The sequence below is a fragment of the Biomphalaria glabrata genome, chromosome 12 (assembly GCF_947242115.1).
Source record: "Biomphalaria glabrata chromosome 12, xgBioGlab47.1, whole genome shotgun sequence".
Lineage (NCBI taxonomy): Eukaryota > Metazoa > Mollusca > Gastropoda > Planorbidae > Biomphalaria > Biomphalaria glabrata.
The window spans coordinates 18,275,699-18,296,868 of record NC_074722.1 but is presented as its reverse complement, the minus strand read 5'-3'; the positions used below and the strand labels follow the sequence as shown (position 1 = coordinate 18,296,868).

Sequence of the window (21,170 nt, the reverse complement as noted above, 5' to 3'; positions counted from 1 at the left end):
TTGTCTACCACTACACTCATACCAATAAAAGACATGTCTACCACTACACTCATACCAATAAAAGACTGCTCTACCACTACACTCATACCAATAAAAGACTTGTCTACCACTACACTCATACCAATAAAAGACTGCTCTACCACTACACTCATACCAATAAAAGACTGCTCTACCACTACACTCATACCAATAAAAGACTGCTCTACCACTACACTCATACCAATAAAAGACTGCTCTACCACTACACTCATACCAATAAAAGACTTGTCTACCACTACACTCATACCAATAAAAGACTTGTCTACCACTACACTCATACCAATAAAAGACTGCTCTACCACTACACTCATACCAATAAAAGACATGTCTACCACTACACTCATACCAATAAAAGACTGCTCTACCACTACACTCATACCAATAAAAGACTGCTCTACCACTACACTCATACCAATAAAAGACTGCTCTACCACTACACTCATACCAATAAAAGACTTGTCTACCACTACACTCATACCAATAAAAGACTGCTCTACCACTACACTCATACCAATAAAAGACTTGTCTACCACTACACTCATACCAATAAAAGACTTGTCTACCACTACACTCATACCAATAAAAGACTGCTCTACCACTACACTCATACCAATAAAAGACTTGTCTACCACTACACTCATACCAATAAAAGACTTGTCTACCACTACACTCATACCAATAAAAGACTTATCTACCACTACACTCATACCAATAAAAGACTGCTCTACCACTACACTCATACCAATAAAAGACTTGTCTACCACTACACTCATACCAATAAAAGACTTGTCTACCACTACACTCATACCAATAAAAGACTTGTCTACCACTACACTCATACCAATAAAAGACTTGTCTACCACTACACTCATACCAATAAAAGACATGTCTACCACTACACTCATACCAATAAAAGACTGCTCTACCACTACACTCATACCAATAAAAGACTTGTCTACCACTACACTCATACCAATAAAAGACTGCTCTACCACTACACTCATACCAATAAAAGACTTGTCTACCACTACACTCATACCAATAAAAGACTGCTCTACCACTACACTCATACCAATAAAAGACATGTCTACCACTACACTCATACCAATAAAAGACTGCTCTACCACTACACTCATACCAATAAAAGACTTGTCTACCACTACACTCATACCAATAAAAGACTGCTCTACCACTACACTCATACCAATAAAAGACATGTCTACCACTACACTCATACCAATAAAAGACTTGTCTACCACTACACTCATACCAATAAAAGACATGTCTACCACTACACTCATACCAATAAAAGACATGTCTACCACTACACTCATACCAATAAAAGACTGCTCTACCACTACACTCATACCAATAAAAGACTGCTCTACCACTACACTCATACCAATAAAAGACATGTCTACCACTACACTCATACCAATAAAAGACTTGTCTACCACTACACTCATACCAATAAAAGACTGCTCTACCACTACACTCATACCAATAAAAGACATGTCTACCACTACACTCATACCAATAAAAGACTTGTCTACCACTACACTCATACCAATAAAAGACTTGTCTACCACTACACTCATACCAATAAAAGACTGCTCTACCACTACACTCATACCAATAAAAGACTTGTCTACCACTACACTCATACCAATAAAAGACTTGTCTACCACTACACTCATACCAATAAAAGACTGCTCTACCACTACACTCATACCAATAAAAGACTGCTCTACCACTACACTCATACCAATAAAAGACTGCTCTACACTTTCGTGCTTCAACACAAAAAAACAAATGAGACTATCAACTTTGTTTTGATTCATCGATAACGCAGGTCAGAGTGATCTGATTTCTGTCTTAATGTGGTGCTGGGCAGGTAGACAAACATGTCTGTTACAGGCGTGTATCTCCTTCGGACACTTTTTTTAAAGGGGGACAATTATGAAAGGCGTTGCTTTAACTAACGTAATCAGATCTAGATCTACTTTGGTGTGTGTGTGTGACAGACAATTATCAGAGTCTACCTACAACCATTCAGTTTTTCTATGGAATGTGAGAATTTGAGTCTACATGTTGGATAAATTATTTTCTTTCTAACGCAAATTTCGATAGAAATCTATTGAAATTTTATTCATTTCCTTTCTCACCCAGAATTTATCATTCACCCTACTCCAATGAGCTCAAATGTTAAAGCAGACATGTTCTCCAATGGTAAAAAATAAAACCTATAGGCTAATGATATTTTTTTTCAACATTAAGGGAAGCAACTTCTCACGTCTGCTAAAGCTCCATTAGCTTAATGACCTTATTTTCGTATCGACTTTTTCTTGTATTCGACGTCTTGATTAGCTATTAGATCTGGTTTTGTTTTTCTTCACTGCATTGTTAAAAATACTATGTGACGTCAAACGCATTGTATTTTTAAAAAAAATATCACAAACACAAAACAAAGTAAAGAGGAAAGAATCGTGTCACGTGATCGCCTGTTCTTGCTGTTTGTTGTGTCTGCTTTGTTTTGTTTTGATTTCAAAATCTGCATTGAACGACGGCCTCGTGAGTCAAAGTCATAAATTAGCGCAACACATACAAGAAGAATTTGCCGGTCTTATTTTATGGTCTTATATAGGCTAGATGTTGTTTTTTTTCTAGCGGCTCCCGAAACGGAAAAAGTCTGTCTGTCCGTCCGTCCGCCCGTCTGTTACACTCAGATCTCAAAAACTAAAAAATGTTATTGAAATCCGACCTCAAGATATTTAGCTGCTAGCAAAGTTCTGGTGCAACGGCTACTTTGTTTTCTAAAAGCGAACTTTAAAAAAAAAATAATTAGGCAAGCTATCACATTAAGCAAATTGTTTTCCTGATTAATATAACATGTATTTTCTTGCAAAAACGACCAAAATATCGATATTAGGTTAACCCTGGTTTTTTAATATAAAAAAGGAAAATAACGCCAAAAGGTTGTTAGATTTCGCTATTCTAAGTTATATATAACATTTAATTTTTTCACCAAAACATCGAAAAAGTCTATTTATCGAAAATAGGTTGTTTTGGATTTTATTGGTCTATTAAAAACAGATTAATGCCAAAGAAATGTTTGAAATTGCTCTTTACATAAACTTTACGTGGCTAAAATTTCATCATCGATATCAGGTTGTTCCGGATTTTAGTTAAAAGAAATTTAAGCCAAATAGCTGTTCGAACTTGCTCTTCTAACATTTGATTTTCTTGCTAAAACGTCGCAAAAATCTTATTATCAATGATCGTTGGTTCTGATTTTTTTTTTTTTTGATAATTAATTTTTTTTTTATTTTTTAAAGCAAAAATGTAGCAAAAAAAAAAAAATCATTATTGGTAATAGGTTCTTCCAATTTTTTTTTATAGAAAATAAAACCTACATTATTTTTCAATTTAAAAATAAATTAACGCCAAAAGATTCATTAAAATCTCTCTTAAGAATTAATAATAATAATACTAATAATCTTTATTATCCATGAGGAAGTTTGTCTTACAATTTGTGCATTACACCAAACAAGAACTTTATAACTCTAGAAAACAAAATAAAGTCTGACACTAGTTTCACTCAAACGCTACACGTGAGACTTGCAATAAGTTGAATGGCAACGTTTTGAGTGTCTGTTTTTTGTCATTGGTGTCATATATCTTTTCTGTGATGGTCAAATGGTCACACGTTAGTGCTCCCACTGAAACATAAGTTTTCATTTTCCATAACAAAACATGAATCAATAGACAAATTAATTAATCAATTATTTATCAATTATTTAATTAATGAGTGGTAATTAATTAATTGTGTTAGGTATAGAACAGGTAAATAGATCTTACAGCATTGAGTTATATGGCTGTAAATGTACAGTTCTTCCTTTATATAAGTTCTTTCTCTTTTTGCACAAGAATTTTGTAATATTTTACTGTTTTTTTTAAAAGCTTATTTAAGAATGTTTCTTTTGAACAAATGACAATTGTGTCCGAATGTCTATAAGACTAATTATCTTCAGTACCTAGATTCGTCACTCGATCAAATGATTTGTTTGAGAACCATGCTAGATGGCCTTTTGACTAGTTGCAATAATTGAAAACATTGGTATAAATGTTGTAACACCTCGTGTACAAGTGTTAATTAGCTCTCGTGATTCATTAAGACTCTCTCTTGCTTACAAAGACATAGTTTAGTCTCGGTAAGCCGTGTGACGTAAGTACACACATTTTTTTACTTTCGACATCATTGAGGACGATTTCATTAAAGTAACCACCCAGGCAGGTAAACAGACAGGTTTCAATAGTTTCAGTAAGAACATCAGAATGAATTTCTATCAAAGACAAATGACAGAGAAGAATGGAGTGAGAAGGTTGACAGATCTTGTGTGGTGCCCCAGCGGTCCTGCAGACCAAAGGATAGGTGAAAGTGAATGTGAAGTTAGATGTGAACCTGGCCTAAATGATGTCTTATAATGAATATCTAATTGTTTTGTAAAGGGTCAATCTCTTATTCAAATTTAAAAAAAAAATCTTTAGTTAAGTGTTCTATAGTCATAATGTCCCTCAGCAATTCACGCGATAATATGAAAAACTACTTATTAATTGTTGTTTTAAATTATGTTCCAACTTATATTAACTTATATTAACTTATACTAAATAGATTTTTTCTCTAGACAAAAAATAAACATTTTTTGTGTAAATGTAATTGTTAGAATAACAGAACTTATTTAACTTCGCAATACAAATGTAAAAAATTTTTTTTTGAAAAAAAATCTAAAACCATTTGCATACATGTGTCAAAAATATAGTAAATAGGCTACTCCCCTTCTAAAGAACCTCAAGTGTTTGTTACTATTAATAGTGAATAGTTGTAAAAGTGGTGTATTTTTATGAAAGAACTGCTTGCATCAATGATTTAAAGAAAAAAGTTTCCGCTTTCAGAAAAGAAAAAAAGTAGCCATTGCATCAGAACTTTGAATCATCTTTTCTAGTTAACGAGATCAAACGGGACGGACGGACGGACAGACATTCCACACAAAACTAATAGCGTCTTTTCACCTTTCGGGGGCCGCTAAAAAAACATATACATCTTTTTACGTATACATGGTAGATTAACGTAAGGATAAGGCAAATCAACATAGGGATAAAGTAGATCAACATAGGGATAAAGTAGATCAACATAGGGATAAAGTAGATCAACATAGGAATAAAGTAGATCAACATAAGGATAAAGTAGATCAACATAAGGATAATTAGATCAACATAGGGATAAAGTTGATCAACATAGGAATAAAGTAGATCAACTTAGGGATAAAGTAGATCAACTTAGGGATAAAGTAGATCAACTTAGGGATAAAGTAGATCAACTTAGGGATAAAGTAGATCAACTTAGAGATAAAGTTGATCAACATAGGCATAAAGTAGACCAACTTAGGGATAAAGTAGACCAACATAGCGATAAAGTAGATCAACATAGAAATAAAGAAGATCAACATAGGGATAAAGTAAATCAACTTAGGGATAAAGTAGACCTACATAGGGATAAAGTAGATCAACTTAAGAATAAAGTAGTTAAAAGTAGGGATAAAGTAGATCGACATCCAGTCTGTTGGACTATCAATGAGCAACTTTTTTGTATTGATAAAATGCAACACGATGATATGAACTGGTTTCTAAATGATTAGCACACCATGTGTGGCTATGGTAGACTTGGCTAGAGTTTCAAAACAAACAAAACAACACTTGAGCACCTCGCTCTAGAAACATTTCATTTGATCTTTAAATACTCAAGCCCTGGTCGTGGTCGTAATAACGACAGTAGTATGATGTCATACACTAAAATGTCCCAGCGGCCCAAACATAACGCTATTCTGTTAGGTCGAGCTCCTGTTTGGTTTCATTGTTTATTTAAGAGTGTAACTAATCGTTGAACGTATCCAGCACGAGAGCTGACCAAGCGAGAAAATGTAGGACTTCCGGTGAGTTTACAAACCCATGACCAGGTCTGGTTCAAGTGAGCTATGTAATGGATGAACATGCGCAGTTCAAATATGGTCATTTTGACCTTTTAGCTTGCACGTGAAACGAAAGGTCTGATGGGAAGCACATCTTTCGACCTTGACATTGGTGCCCAATGCAACGTTTGAATACATTATATGTGTGCTCTCTACCCTTCCAAAACGGTAATATATCTATCGTGAATGGTTCATTGGGATATTGACTCTACTTAGCTGTATTGACACATTTGTACGCTTGGAAGACTAGGTCTCAGGGAATGTTGACAGTGGGACTCTAACCACGAGTCATTGGACCAAATATGCTCACTCAGAATTGTCATAAACACAGTTATAATGGTAATAGTTCACTGTCAACAAATATATGTAAATAATAGGCCATTATAATCGAGAAACAATTGATCTTATAAAACTTTTACACGTATGAATTCTGGGATTGCACTCTTGACTTCAATAAATTACTATTACTCTATAGTCTACAGTTAGTCATAACATCACCAATATTCGTGTACGAAGAGCATGGTCACGTGATCACGTGTCACGTGATGACCAGCCATGTGATCACTAATCACTAGTTAGGTCATCCCTAGTCCTAACTACTCGATCCCACATCTCCTAAGGACGCGAATGGGGAGGGGGGGGGGGAGGATATCGGAGAATCATCGGTTGGCTACATTCCATGCATACGCAAGTTCCTGTTATCACATGCTGTCATGGTAACGTCAATTTCAGTTCCGGGTAAACACCTTTGTCCGACATTTAGACATGACCTTCCATGTTATCTTTACTAGTGGGATAGGAATTCATTTTGTTCCTTTATCTCAATGAGAACCTGCAGATTTCAATATTTACATTGCCCCAGGGAATCCCCTCAATGTTTCATGCTCATTGTGCTTTTCTGAGAATTGATTTGGCATTAATCTTTTTTTGTTCGGTTTTCATGCAATTAGTTTAAAAAATAATCTTAAGTAATACTATTTTTTAAGCTTATGTCCGGACAAAAACTTTTAAAACAACTGTCCATGTGGTCCAGAAAAACGCAAATAGCGATATCTCTCATTTGAATGGGCTACACTGTGGTAAGTTTGGCAGATTTAGACGCAAATACTCAGAATTAAAGATACGAAAGAAAATTATAAGAATGTATTTAGGTAAGTGATGCTCACATCTCTGTACAGTATTTCTATGTATGAGATCATCAATAGTCGCCTAGCCTGGTTATGGAGTTGTAGATCAATCTTCGTGGAAAGAGCTTGCGCCCTATGCGCCGAACGGCGCGAGAGGGCCTAAGTCTAAGTGTTGCTCAAACTTTTACAACCAAAAATGTTACGTTCACCACCTACTTGGTCAGATAAGAGGTCCGGGGGTGGGGGGTGGGTGGGAGAGCTGTAATTCACTCAGAGTTGTCGGGGGAAAAGACAAACCGCCGATCTTTTGTTTTATTTCTGAGCTTCAGAAACTCTTTCTCCTGGCGTCTACAACGCATTAAGATTTCAAGTCCAGTAGAATTCAATCAAGAAGAGTTGGGACGAGTTCATACTTAGCTGTGAGAGACGAGGCAGTGTGAACAGGTTTGGAATGAGCTTGATCGGCGTCTTCAGCAAGTCGTCTTGTGGCGGGCATGTTCAGTTCACGCAAAAGACGGCAATAGGACGACGGTACTTTTCTCAAGAAACATTTGTCCGTTCTGACGTTAGAGGGTGTCAGACTCTAGAATTGAAATGTTTTCTTTGTGAATCTCTTTTGTTGCTGATGTATTTCACGAAAAATAGGTTTCACTTAAAAGATGAAACAACGTCACTGAATTGAATTACTTTTACATTGGTAACAATGTCGCATCCGTATCTCCCCCTCCAGTGACGCCACTGCTGATGTGTACACTATTGATTTTTTCTATCGATCTGCATACACTAATTATACACTATCGTTTGTTACAGTTGCTCCAATCTAGTATATACCAGAAGCTATATAAATCAAGTCATGTTCAACTTTTTAAACCAGCGAAACTTTATCTCCCTCTTCCCTGATGCGTCCCTTCCAACCAGCCATAAAGTCTATGATATAGATGGATAGGAATAAAAGTAACATCACCCGAATATCAACAAAACAAAACAAATATGAATAAAACTAGACATAACTCAAAAATTGACCGATGCATAACTATGAATAAAACTAGAGATAACCCAAATATTAAAAAGCTGGATAACTATGAATAAAAGTAGACCTCGCTCCAATATCAACAAAACAAACAAATATGAATAAAAATAGACATCGCCCAAATATCAATAAATCGAGCAAAAAAAAAAAAAAAATCATAACCCTACTTTTAACCAAATAGCCTGCTGGTTTCGTGTTATGAGAGTCGTTCCCCTTCACATTCCAGTTTTGATCTTTAAAATCTGTATCGCATGAGATTACTCCAACAACCCAACGCGCGAGATAGCATACAGAACTGTGACAGGATATTTGCCTCTATTCAAGTCTGTTATCCGATGCTTTAGGAAAACTTCAAAAGTGTAGTGTTGAGTCAACACACAATCACGTGACGTAGTCTCTTGCTAGGGTTTTGTTTAATAATAAAAAAAACAGTTACAACTTTTGTTATCTTTTCTTTATAGCATAAATTTACAGTACACCGGTTTTGTTAATATTTACACTGGTCTTGCTCATTTGTAAATTGACACCGGCTCACATTATACAAACTCGGAATGAAAAGAGTGCCAAGGATTCTGTTCTCTGAAGTTTTTTGTTGTTAATATCATTGATTCAAAAACAAAACTTGTGGCTTTTTATTTTGAAGTAAAATAAACACAAAAGCGATGAAAAGACCAAACGGGAACTATGGGAGAACTATGGGAGAACTATGGGGAGAACTATGGGAGACAAAATAACCCTAACCATAAGCATGAAGATATCAATATTTCCCGAATCAATTCTCTATTTCTGCTCAACATTAGATCCCTACTGGTTCTCAGAATAAGATCCCTACTGGTTCTCAGAATAAGATCCCTACTGGTTCTCATAATAAGATTCCTACTGGTTCTCATAATAAGATCCCTACTGGTTCTCATAATAAGATCCTTACTGATTCTCATAATAAGATCCTTACTGGTTCTCAGAATAAGATCCCTACTGGTTCTCAGAATAAGATCCCTACTGGTTCTCAAAATAAGATAACTACTGGTTCTCAGAATAAGACCCCTACTGGTTCTTAGAATAAGACCCCTACTGGTTCTCAGAATAAGACCCCTACTGGTTCTCAGAATAAGATCCCTTCTAGTTACTAGTTTTACAGAGTTAACAAGAAAAAGAGGGAACACAACTGTCTACTAAGAACTAATGTCAAAACTGGTTAGTCTGTAGCTAAATAGGCCTATCACACAAATTAATAATGCATAATAAGATATTGAATTGTTCTCAGAATTAGATATCTATATCTATTAGATTGAATTGATCAATATTTGTTTTCAGGTCTCTATTTGGTCTCAGAATCAAATATCGTTTCTCTATTTGTTCTCAGAATCGAATATCGTTTCTCTATTTGTTCTCAGAATCGAATATCGTTTCTCTATTTGTTCTCAGAATCAAATATCGTTTCTCTGTTTGTTCTCAGAATCGAATATCGTTTCTCTTTTTGTTCTCAGAATCGAATATCGTTTCTCTATTTGTTCTCAGAATCAAATATCGTTTCTCTATCTGATCTCAGAATTGAATATACGTTCTCTATTTGTTCTTAGAATCGGAATATCTGTACTCTATTTCTCAGAATTAGTTGTTGATTTGTTCCTAGAATCAGTTCTCTATTTGTTCTCAGAATTAGTTCTCTCTTTATTCTCAGAATTAGTTCTCTCTTTGTTCTCAGAATGGAATATCTGTACTCTATTTCTCAGAATTAGTTCTCTATTTGTTCTTAGAAAAGAATATTTGTAATCTATTCCTCAGAATTAGTTCTCTGTTTGTTCACAGAATCAGTTCTTTATTTGGCTTCGAATTTGTTCTTGATTTGTTCTTAGAACTAGATATTTGATCTTAAAATTAGATCTATATTTGTGTTTTCCATTGGACAAGGAGAAAAACAAATTAAACTAAAAACACAATTAGCCATGTCAGAAGTAACATTTTGATGTTGCAGATTCAATTCCAATTCGTTGAAAGCGCAACATCAACGAGAAGACAAAGAGACAAAATACAATAAATAATAAATCACAAGAAACTAGAAACTAAACCAAACACAATTCGCCTTGAGATACAATTCTTAAAATACAAGGGGAAAAAACTTTCACGTAGCTAAAATGATTAACACGCAGCAATCTAATGCAAAAATATTTGGGGCATTTGATTTTGTATTTTAAATAAGAATGAAATTATCAGATGCTGAAACCGGATACTCTACAAATACAAAGAGAATACTTTGTATAGGGCATCTGAATACTTTGTATAGGGCATCTGAATACTTTGTATAGGGCATCTGAATACTTTGTTTTGGGTATCTGAAATAAATAAATCTGAATACTTTGTTTAGGGTATCTCCCCATTCTGCAAATATCAACTCGTGACTCCTTTCATTCTTCTTATAGACCATGCAGTCATAGACCATGCAGTCATAGACCATGCAGTCATGCTCTCAAAGCATACCTCAATGCAAGAAAGAAAAGACTAACTCGATGCATACTACTACTAACAGACTATTAATTGATAGTGAATACTATCACAGGGAGAATGCATATTTTACTGCCGCTCTATCAAGATGGATTTATCTTTAATGTTATAGTGGCTATCTTCACCTGTAACTATAATGTCTATTGAACGATTAGATACACATTAGATCTGAATGATATTCAAAATAACATGTTACTTCTGCCTTACTGATCAATAGGTCACATCTGGTAGCAGACGAGGCTCAGGAAATATAGTGACTGTATAAGGAGACGCGAGCATGATTTGATTTGAATGTCAGGGACGAATTTAAGGGTGGGCAGGCGGGGCTTCCCCCCCCCTCCCCCAGGAGACTCCACAATATAGGGGCCTCCAAATTAGAAATAAAAACAAGAAAAATGTAAATTATTTTTTTTAAAAATCTTTAAGTGTAGTTGGATCAATTAGTTTGGATCATCAGTCATGTGATTCAAGTTGTATTAGATTTAGATTAAATATACAAAAACATCTGTGCAATAAGAAATATTTGACCAACAGTTTTTGTTTAGTGCACTACGCGATGTTCCTATCATTTGTAAAGACCAGTTGGGATAGATGTGTAGGGAGGGGATGAAAGGTTGAAGTAACTGTAATAGCTTTTTAAATGCATTCTATATTTACACATTAAAAAAAACAAACTGTACGACACTTGAATTCGAACTCGAAGGCTCAAGCCTCCTCAAGCCAATACACTAACCACTGTGCCAGCGAAGTGTTTCTGAAAATAAAAAGTTTTATAGATATCTATTCTTAGTTTCAAAATTTTAAACGACGACTTAATTCTCTGCACAAAGTATAAAGGAGACTAATTCAACTTATACCGCGACACCAGTCAAGTACAATTTCTTTCAATGCTTGTTCGATACCAAACAAAATAATTAATTAATTAACTATTTGATTAAATTTATTTTATTGGTTCTTGTTTTGTCAAGTACAAGAAATAGTTGTGCAAAGTTTCATCTTGATCCGAGAGTTGGGTGTCGAAGAAATAATGTGTTCAAACTTTTGACAAGACAGAAAGCGTCAGTTGATATAAGCTTTAAAAAAAAAACATCCACAGTTTGACAGGTCATAAGCTTTTACGTTTTATTTGTTTATATTTTTTTCTATGTTTAATTTTTTCCCCACAAAACTATTTTAAATCTTACTGTTGGTAACATTGCCGTGATTAAGACGTTTCCACCTGTAGCGTGTCCGTATTATAGAAGCAAATCTCCAAATCCACGTCAGTGTCTCAACCCAGGACCTTATCCTCCACAAACTCAAACAAAAACTTTTTTGTTCTCAAATATGCATTTTAAATGTTGTTGTTTTTTATTATGAAAAATGAGATCAAATGTAAAAGTATTCTATTTCTTTCTTCTTGACTGTACTATGTATTTGACAAGTAGTAGTAGTAAGAAAGGGATATTATTAATAAGCGGATTTTTATTAAAACTTAAGAAAAAGTGAAGGGGCCTGCACCAAAACTACTGCTTCTCTCATTACATCAATCATACAACGTAACAGATTGTATGTGAATGAAGGAATATCTACAAGTTAGTATGTCAGACAAGAAATATCTATAAGACAGTATGTCAGACAAGAAATATCCATAAGACAGTATGTCAGACAAGAAATATCTATAAGACAGTATGTCAGACAAGAAATATCTATAAGACAGTTTGTCAGACAATAAATATCTATAAGTTAGTATGTCAGACAAGAAATATCTATAAGACAGTATGTCAGACAAGAAATATCTATAAGACAGTATGTCAGACAAGAAATATCTATAAGACAGTATGTCAAACAAGGAATATCTATAAGACAGTATGTCAGACAAGAAATATCTATAAGACAGTATGTCAGACAAGGAATATCTATAAGACAGTATGTCAGACAAGAAATATCTATAAGACAGTATGTCAAACAAGGAATATTTATAAGACAGTATGTCAGACAAGAAATATCTATAAGACAGTATGTCAGACAAGGAATATCTATAAGACAGTATGTCAAACAAGGAATATCTATAAGGCAGTATGTCAGACAAGGAATATCTATAGGACAGTATGTCAAACAAGAAATATCTATAGGACAGTATGTCAGACAAAGAGTATGTACAAGAAATCATATGATGCAAGGAGTATCTAAAAGATATTTTATGATACAAAAAGTATCTAAATGATAATATATAAAGGAATATATACCAGAAAGTATGTGATACAATTCGTATATACAAGATAATATATGATACAAAAAGTATCTACATGATACTATATGATAAAGGTGTATCTACAAGATAATATGTAGTGGAGTGTCTCATTAAATTTTTAAAAATAAATTAAATAAATTGTAGAATGTTTGAATCATTCAATCGATATTTTTCTTTGAACTGAAGAACTATTGATTGATCTTTTTCTAGTGGAATTGATAATGTATTATATTGAACGTGGTCCTTTTGTTGATACAACATTATTGATAATATAAACTGATAGTTTGATTTTTATAACGAGAGAGATCTAAAATATCGCGTGTGGACATTGAATGATTGAGTATTTCCTCTTGCATTTACCCTCCATCCCCCCCACACACACACACACATTCCTTACCACTCCACTCCTTTTTGAGCGGCCCTCGAAAGGTGCCATTAGTTTTGTGTGGTCTGTCTGTCCGTTCATCCCTCAAATTTAGTTCAATCTCAAAAACTAGATAAGATATTGACAATTTGATTTCATAATATTTTGCAATGGCAACCTTTATTTTCTGAAAGCAATTTTTTTTAATATAGATGGTCTTCCTAGAGAATTAAATTACGTGTTTTCTGTTATACGAGCTAAATGACGTTTATTTTTCAGTTTTAAAAATAAAGAATTCCTTTTGTTTAATATAATACAGACTACAGACAATCTAAACAAGACTTGAGGCCATGAAAGCGCTTCAACAATCCTCAACTAGATGATCATTTAATAACACAATAACAATTGAGTCAATGAAAACATATGAACATTAACAATGTAGAACAATTACAACATAAATAGATCTCTCCGCACCTTGCAGTATCACCGTCAGCCGTACTAACAATAGAATCCTACCGGGACTACTTTCACCCCGCGCAAGTCTATTTGGTGTGGAGAGAGGGAGGATGGTGGTAGCTGATACTTCCTAGCTTCTGACAGTCCTGATGAAAATATTGAATCCTATCTTTTTACCTACTTGGGGGGACCTTTTAGGGGGACGATTCTGAGTTTGCGTTTCCACACAAAATACGCCATTCTGGTGGAGGAGTTGGGCTAGGATGTAATCATCTTCAATGCTGAGTAAACATTCGAAACGTAAAACGTGCAAACCATGAGAGGTCAGAATATTGGCTGAGAGGTCAGAATATTGGCTGAGAGGTCAGAATATTGGCTGAGAGGTCAGAATATTGGCTGAGAGGTCAGAATATTGGCTGAGAGGTCAGAATATTGGCTGAGACCAGAATATTGGCTGAGAGGTCAGAATATTGGCTGAGATCAGAATATTGGCTGAGAGGTCAGAATATTGGCTGAGAGGTCAGAATATTGGCTGAGAGGTCAGAATATTGGCTGAGAGGTCAGAATACTGGCTGAGAGGTCAGAATATTGGCTGAGAGGTCAGAATATTGGCTGAGACCAGAATATTGGCTGAGAGGTCAGAATATTGGCTGAGACCAGAATATTGGCTGAGATCAGAATATTGGCTGAGATCAGAATATTGGCTGAGACCAGAATATTGGCTGAGACCAGAATATTGGCATGCTTTCCTCGCTTTCGTAAACTCTAGTGAGATGTGTGAAACGCACAGTGTGACATTCATTAGTTTTCTCTTTTTTTTAGTTGAAGGTACTAGACATTAAGTAAATCATTTTCGTTGGCACTTAACTATGCATCGATTGTTTCAATTATTTTTTTGAACGCACACTATAGTCGGACACTCTCTGACTCAGCAGTGGCGTTGCTAGGGTGGCTATGGTGGGGGAAGGGGAGGGTCCGAATTCAAATGTAACCCTAACCCGGGCCCCTACTTGAGGGGTTCCCCCAAATGAAAGTTATTTTACATTATATGTTTGATATTACGCCTTTGTAATTTAATCTTGCTATTCACGTGGAGTCAACCAGACTAGACAGCATTGATCTAGATGGTGTTATTGTGTGGCCTTTGTAGCACAGAAAGCACGACGTGAGGCCATATGAATGGACCTCATTCACCAATCGTAAACAAACAACATTTAGCCACGTGATTCTCTATCTCTTCTATACAAATTACGATCTAATTTTTTGTATACACAATAGCTATCACGTGACAGTTTTTTCCCGTTGTTTTATCAATATTATCACGTGACTAAATGTTGTTTGTTTACGATTCGTGAATGAGGTCCATTGAGATTTGTCACTTGTACATTATCTCGCCTACAAACAACGGTATTGTTTACTAAAGAGTCTTACTGATTATTTAGATTATTTTTTGTTAATTTTACTTATATACGGTACCAACTGAAATTTAGAAATATATTTATTAAGTACATTATCTCATGTCAAAATGCAGGGGCCCTAAAAAAGATCAATCCCCACGGGCCCCCTAATCCCTAGCTTCACCCCTGTGACTCAGATATTCTCTACATCTTACTTTTGAATGACAACTTTCTTTTGGTAGATGGTTTAAAATCAACTGTCGAGGACAGACGCAGACGACAAAAAGAGAATCGAGCATCGGCAGACAATCGTTATGTCTGCACTGGTTGTGGCAAAATATGTAGGTCGCAGCTGGGGTTAATTAGCTACGTGAAAAACTGCCCTTTTCATTAATCTTCGGGCCCGAAGACAAGCCTTCTAGGGCCTATGCATATAACAATAACTACAAACTGAACTTAAATCTCAAATCTAATGGTTAAAAAAACAACAACACACTATTGTTCTGTACATAATAGGTAGACCTAAGCACAAACACACACACTAAACATAGAAGATATGTAGACCTGTCATTTTTCTTAAAGACATAAAATGAACATAATGTGACTGAAACATTTCGCGTCTAAACGTCCCGCGTCATAACGTCTGCGCCAAAACGTTCTGCTTCGAGGATAAGATTATCAATCTGTCTTTAAAATGATGCAATTACACCAAAAAAAAAAAAACCCACCTAAAAAGCTAAAAGATCATTAAAGGATGAATAAAGAATTTTTGTTCCCCTCTATAATTTTGAAGGCTTAATATTAAGCTGTATATTGTGTATTACGATAAAACCTACACATATAAACACACAGCCCGACTACAGACATGCCAAGAGATAAACCTTTCAATGTTGTCAGGGTGTATAAGATCAAGTCAAGTCTAGATCAAGTAGAGACCTACAGATAACAATGTTTTATTGACTTCTGACACTAGAACTGTGACAAAGTCATAAGTCTGTTTCACCATTCCAACAGAGTAGAAACAATGGCACGTGCCAAATTCTTTCGTCTTTAATTTTAAAATGCCGAAATGATTTCTCATATTCTATTGTGTAAAACAAGAATGTATTATAAATCTAAACTCTATTCTAGATCTAGTTTATACTATGATATACAATAATATTCTATTATATATATGGGCGTAGCCGGGGGTGGGGTTCAAACCCCCCTACCGAAATGATTTCCCCCCTCTGTGGGGGGGGGGGCGGAATTTACTGACTGATCTTTTGCTTTGATTTTGTTTATTTTAGGTGAGATTTTAAAACTAAACCATCACCTGCCCCAGCACAGCCAAGGGGGTTTTGAGTTTAAAACTCCCTACCAGGAGGTTTTGCAGTTAAATCCCCCTCTTGTATAAAACAAAAAAAAAATACTAATGACAATCCCCAAATTCCAAGAGCATAGCTAAGGAAGATTTTGATGTTAAAACCCCCTCCGAAATTTACGATAAAACCCCCTCTTCAATATACAAAAAAAGCCAATTACGCACTCAAAATGCTATGAGCATAGCCTAATGGGTTTTGAGTTTAAACCCCCCTTCAGCGGGATTTGAAGCTAAAAAATACCTCTTCAATATAAAAAAGCAAATTACACACTCAAAATGCTATGAGCGTAGCCAAAGGGGTTTTGAGTTTACCCCCCCCCCCTTTTTCAGCGGGGGTTGATGCTAAAAAATACCTCTTTAATAAAAAGCTAATTACACACTAAAATTCTTTGAGCGTAGCCAAGCCAATGGGAGGTTTTGAGTTTCAACCACCCTGTCACAGTCTTAGTTGACATTGCATGATCTAAAGTTCACGTCATGTTAAGAGTTTAAAAGACACGTGGAATTCCTGATGTAGAAAACAGGAAGTAGAATGAATAAAGTTAGACTTTGAGTTCAGTCAGTGAAGTCAAGCAGACAAGTGAAGTCAAGTTAGTTAAGTCAAGTGGTATTCTTGGGACCGAGTGGTAAAGTATATTTTGGTCCGGGATGGACAGTAGCGACTTAGAAAAGTCTGTAGTAATTTCAGTTAGAAAGTAACTTGTGGGCAGTTGTTGCCAGTGGTCTTTTGAGACATGTATTAGTTGATCTATATTTCTGCACAGTGTTACCCGCTGAGATGCGGACGTGATTTGTAACTAACATATATTGGATACATTTGACACCGCTGTTATGCGGATAGGATTTTGTTTATTGTTTCTTGACTTGTAGCACTAACAAGGAGTGCAGTATTATTATTATTGTGTGGTAAAATAAACTTCATATTTGTCTGCTGAAACGGACTTCAGTCAGTTTATAATATTTGTCTTGTCACGTGTCAAGAGTACTTCAGGAAGCAAGAACCCAGCATTACACGACATTCGCATTCTGCAATCTTACACCATTCAACCTTCATTCACACACCCTCCCCCAGATGGCTTTTTTTTTAAAGCTTAAAACCCCACCAGATGGTTTTGAGTTTAAAATCCCCCTACAGAGAGTTTTGAGGTTAAAAACCTCTCTCTTCAATATTTTTCTAAAGCAAACTACAGTCACCTAATTCTATGAGCGTATCTAAATGGGGTTTTGAATTTAAAAAAAACAACTCCACAGATTTTTTAGTTTAAACCCCCCCCCCCCCAGCAGATGATTTTGACGAAAAAACTTCCCTTTTCGATATAAAATCTTAATTCCAAGAGCGTAGTCAAGAGAGGTCACACATTTCTCCGACAAAATGAGTTACATATAATAAGAGTTGCGATGACATTCTAGTACAACTTGGTGCCACACTTTCATGGAGGTCCTCAGAGCAGGTGGGAATTTAAGAGGCTTCAGACATTGCCAGTGACAGATTTTTGTGGAAACAGCTAGCCGCCCAATGCGCCGAGCGGCGCTGGAGGATCTAAGTCAGTAAGAATAGGACATTAGGTTTTAGAAATAAAACTTTTTAATAGCAGGATAATGCACTGTAGATATTTCAGAATAGGCATTTTGTTAGCTTTCAATACAGGAAATAGAGCTCCCAGAGCTCCCCCAGACCCCTTTGCTGGCAAGGGCGGGGAGTCTACAAGTTTTCCACTAACTCCAGGAAGAACATATTCTAGGGAACAATAAACGTCTTCCGAAAGAAGGGTCAGAATGTAATAATGATTAATTATGTACGCACACACACACATACATACAAATATATATATATATATATATATATATATATATATATATATATATATATATATATATATATATATAATATATATATATTGGCTAAAGATGAGGGGCAACAATCCCCCCCAGAAAAAAAATCCTGGCTACGCCCATGATTCTATATCAAATTATCTATTATGTAAGAAAAATATACTGTAGCTCTAATTTGATATTCGGGGATCTACTGAACACGTTCGTCAATGTAAATCAAGAAAAATTTAGAAAAATGTGAATTATTTGGCGATCCGAGCATTGAAATGTAGGCTTCAGCAGTTATTTTAAATCAGGAGGCTGCGGGAATTCTGTTATAAGTTATAAAAATGGTTTAATTTAATAATTTACTCCTAGAATTAGCGCGGGTCCTTTGAAAGTGCGGGGCCCACTGCGGTCGCATAGGTTGCATTGGCCTAAAGCCGGCCCTGCAAAATACGCCATGAGTCGAGTAGTAAATATCTGAGTGATCTGATTGTTTTGCAAAGGGCGCTAATCTCTTATCAAATCCTCAAGAAATAAACACTTCCATAAAAAAAAAATGTTTTTTCGATTTGTTAAGCGTACTATAGGTTGAATGTCACCCGGCAGTTTACGCGATAATATGATAAACTACTTATTAATTGTTGTTTAAAATTATGTCCAACTTATATATATATAATAAATAGATTTTTTTCTCTTTTAAAAAAAGGTAACCATTTATTTTGAGTAAATGTTGTAGTTAGTAGGACAGAACGTACAGCACTTGGCAATACATATGTAAACAAAAAAAACAAAAAAATTGTTTTGACAAAAAAATCTAAAACCATATGCATAAATAAATTGTAAATATGGTAGACTCCCCTACAAAAAAGCTTGTTACTATTAATACTGAATAGTTGTAAAATGGTGTATTTTATGAAAAAACTGCTTGCATAAATGATTTAAAAAATTAGTTTTTTCGCTTTCAGAAAAAAAAAAGTAGCCGTTGCATCAGAACTTTGAGTGGTCTAAAATATTATGATGTCGGATTTTCACTATCTTTAATAGTTTATGAGATCTAATTGGACGGAGGAACGGTCGGACGGACAGACAGACATTCCACACAAAACTAATAGCGTCTTTTCCACTTTAGGGGGCCGCTAAAAATCGCCTTCGCGCCCCCTTGACAGTGGCACCATTCTCGGCTTGAGAAACGCTGCTTTATTAGGTCAAACATGCCATTGTTGCGATCTATTCCGGCTTCTGGCATATATAGTCCTGTGAGTGATAAGAGTTGTTTATATGAGGACTTTCTATGAGCTGTTGATAGTCTTAGACAAGTCTGAAAGTAAGATTGTTATCATTTGAAAAACAATCTGTTTAAGAAAGATTAGAAAGATTAGGTGCACATGTTTTTGACTGTTTTCCGAAATTTTCACTTTATGACTTCCTAGAACTTGCAGCTCGTGCCCAAGTGTTCTGAAAGATACATTTTATACATGAGGCCATATTTTGACTCGGACATTAATTAGATATTCATACTACCTACAGACAGTTGTTTCTCTTACCTTATAACCTACAGACTAGATTGACACATGAAATGCTTAGGACGTACTTAGTGAAGTAACGTCTATAATCTATGACATACGATAGAACAAAAATGGAAAAAAAAAATGTCCTCAACAATAGAACTGAAAAACAATTTAGAAAAGACAAACACACACACACACATACACACACACATGGCAAAGTGCTAGATTGAGCTAGAAAAAATTGGTGATGAATTCTCTGCGATGCATTAAGAAATACACAGCAAGACTAGATTCTATTTATTTGTCCCGCACTTTTGAATCAATCATGCTAATTGTATAAATCAAAATGAAGACAAACTCAATTTACCCCGTCCTGTGTTTGTCAGTTGTGCCGGTAAATACATGTCATGTGACTGGATAGTTTTGAGATTGTGTGAAGCTATTTTTTCAACAATAGATGACACGTGATCTTGGGGTTTACATGACAGACATTCGATGTCAGGACTGGGAGGGAGCTATATCTTTATATTTCTTGGCATGAGATTAAGTGACTGGCTTTGATTGACGTGAGCTAATTGTTAGAAGCAGGATGAAATAAGAGATTACTTTAGATTAGATAAGATAAGATAAAATTTGGTTCGATATATAAATAGATAGATAGATAGATAGATAGATAGATAGATAGATAGATAGACAGACAGACAGACAGACAGATAGATAGATAGATAGATAGATAGATAGATAGATAGATAGATAGATAGATAGATAGATAGATAGATAGATAGATAGATAGATAGATAGATAGATAGAAAAACTTAAAGTGACTTCCAAGCAGACAATACTTATCTACGTTAAGTGTCTCAAAATGTATTGTACGAATACACAAAAGACTTTATTCATAAAAATCCCCCACAGCCACATCCAATTCTTCGATCTAGTTAAATGTTCTTACTTGAAGACGCCCTTATTAGTATCATTAGTATTCAAGACTTACCCTTTCTTGTCAAATGTTTACATTCAAGGTTCAGTTTCTTTCCTAACACAAACGAACACAAGTATCTCTTTCTAAAGTATATGGTCACAGCGTATAATAACTTGACTCATGAACTTATTATGTAGACAGTAGATCTATTGGTCAGGTATGTCGCTGAACAGGAACTAGTGTTGTGCAGACTTCAGAAAACCTGCGTTGACTCGGTGGGGGTTTGTCATTCAAACATTCGATCTACAGATTACGATTGGCTCCCGCCCAGATCGATCCAATCGATAAAGTGTTTACAGTGCGACCAAATAAAGAAAGGATTTGA

General features: G+C 35.3%; 1 protein-coding gene across 1 annotated transcript in view; it reads right to left on the bottom strand.

The window, feature by feature from the left end:
• LOC106051888 (uncharacterized) overlaps window positions 1–21,170 on the bottom strand; it is a 49,788-nt gene extending 28,618 nt beyond the window's left edge. Inside the window, exon 1 of the mRNA XM_056007171.1 lies at window positions 20,858–21,170. The gene's annotated coding sequence lies outside the window, so the exon portion shown is untranslated. The remainder of the gene's footprint in view (window positions 1–20,857) is intronic.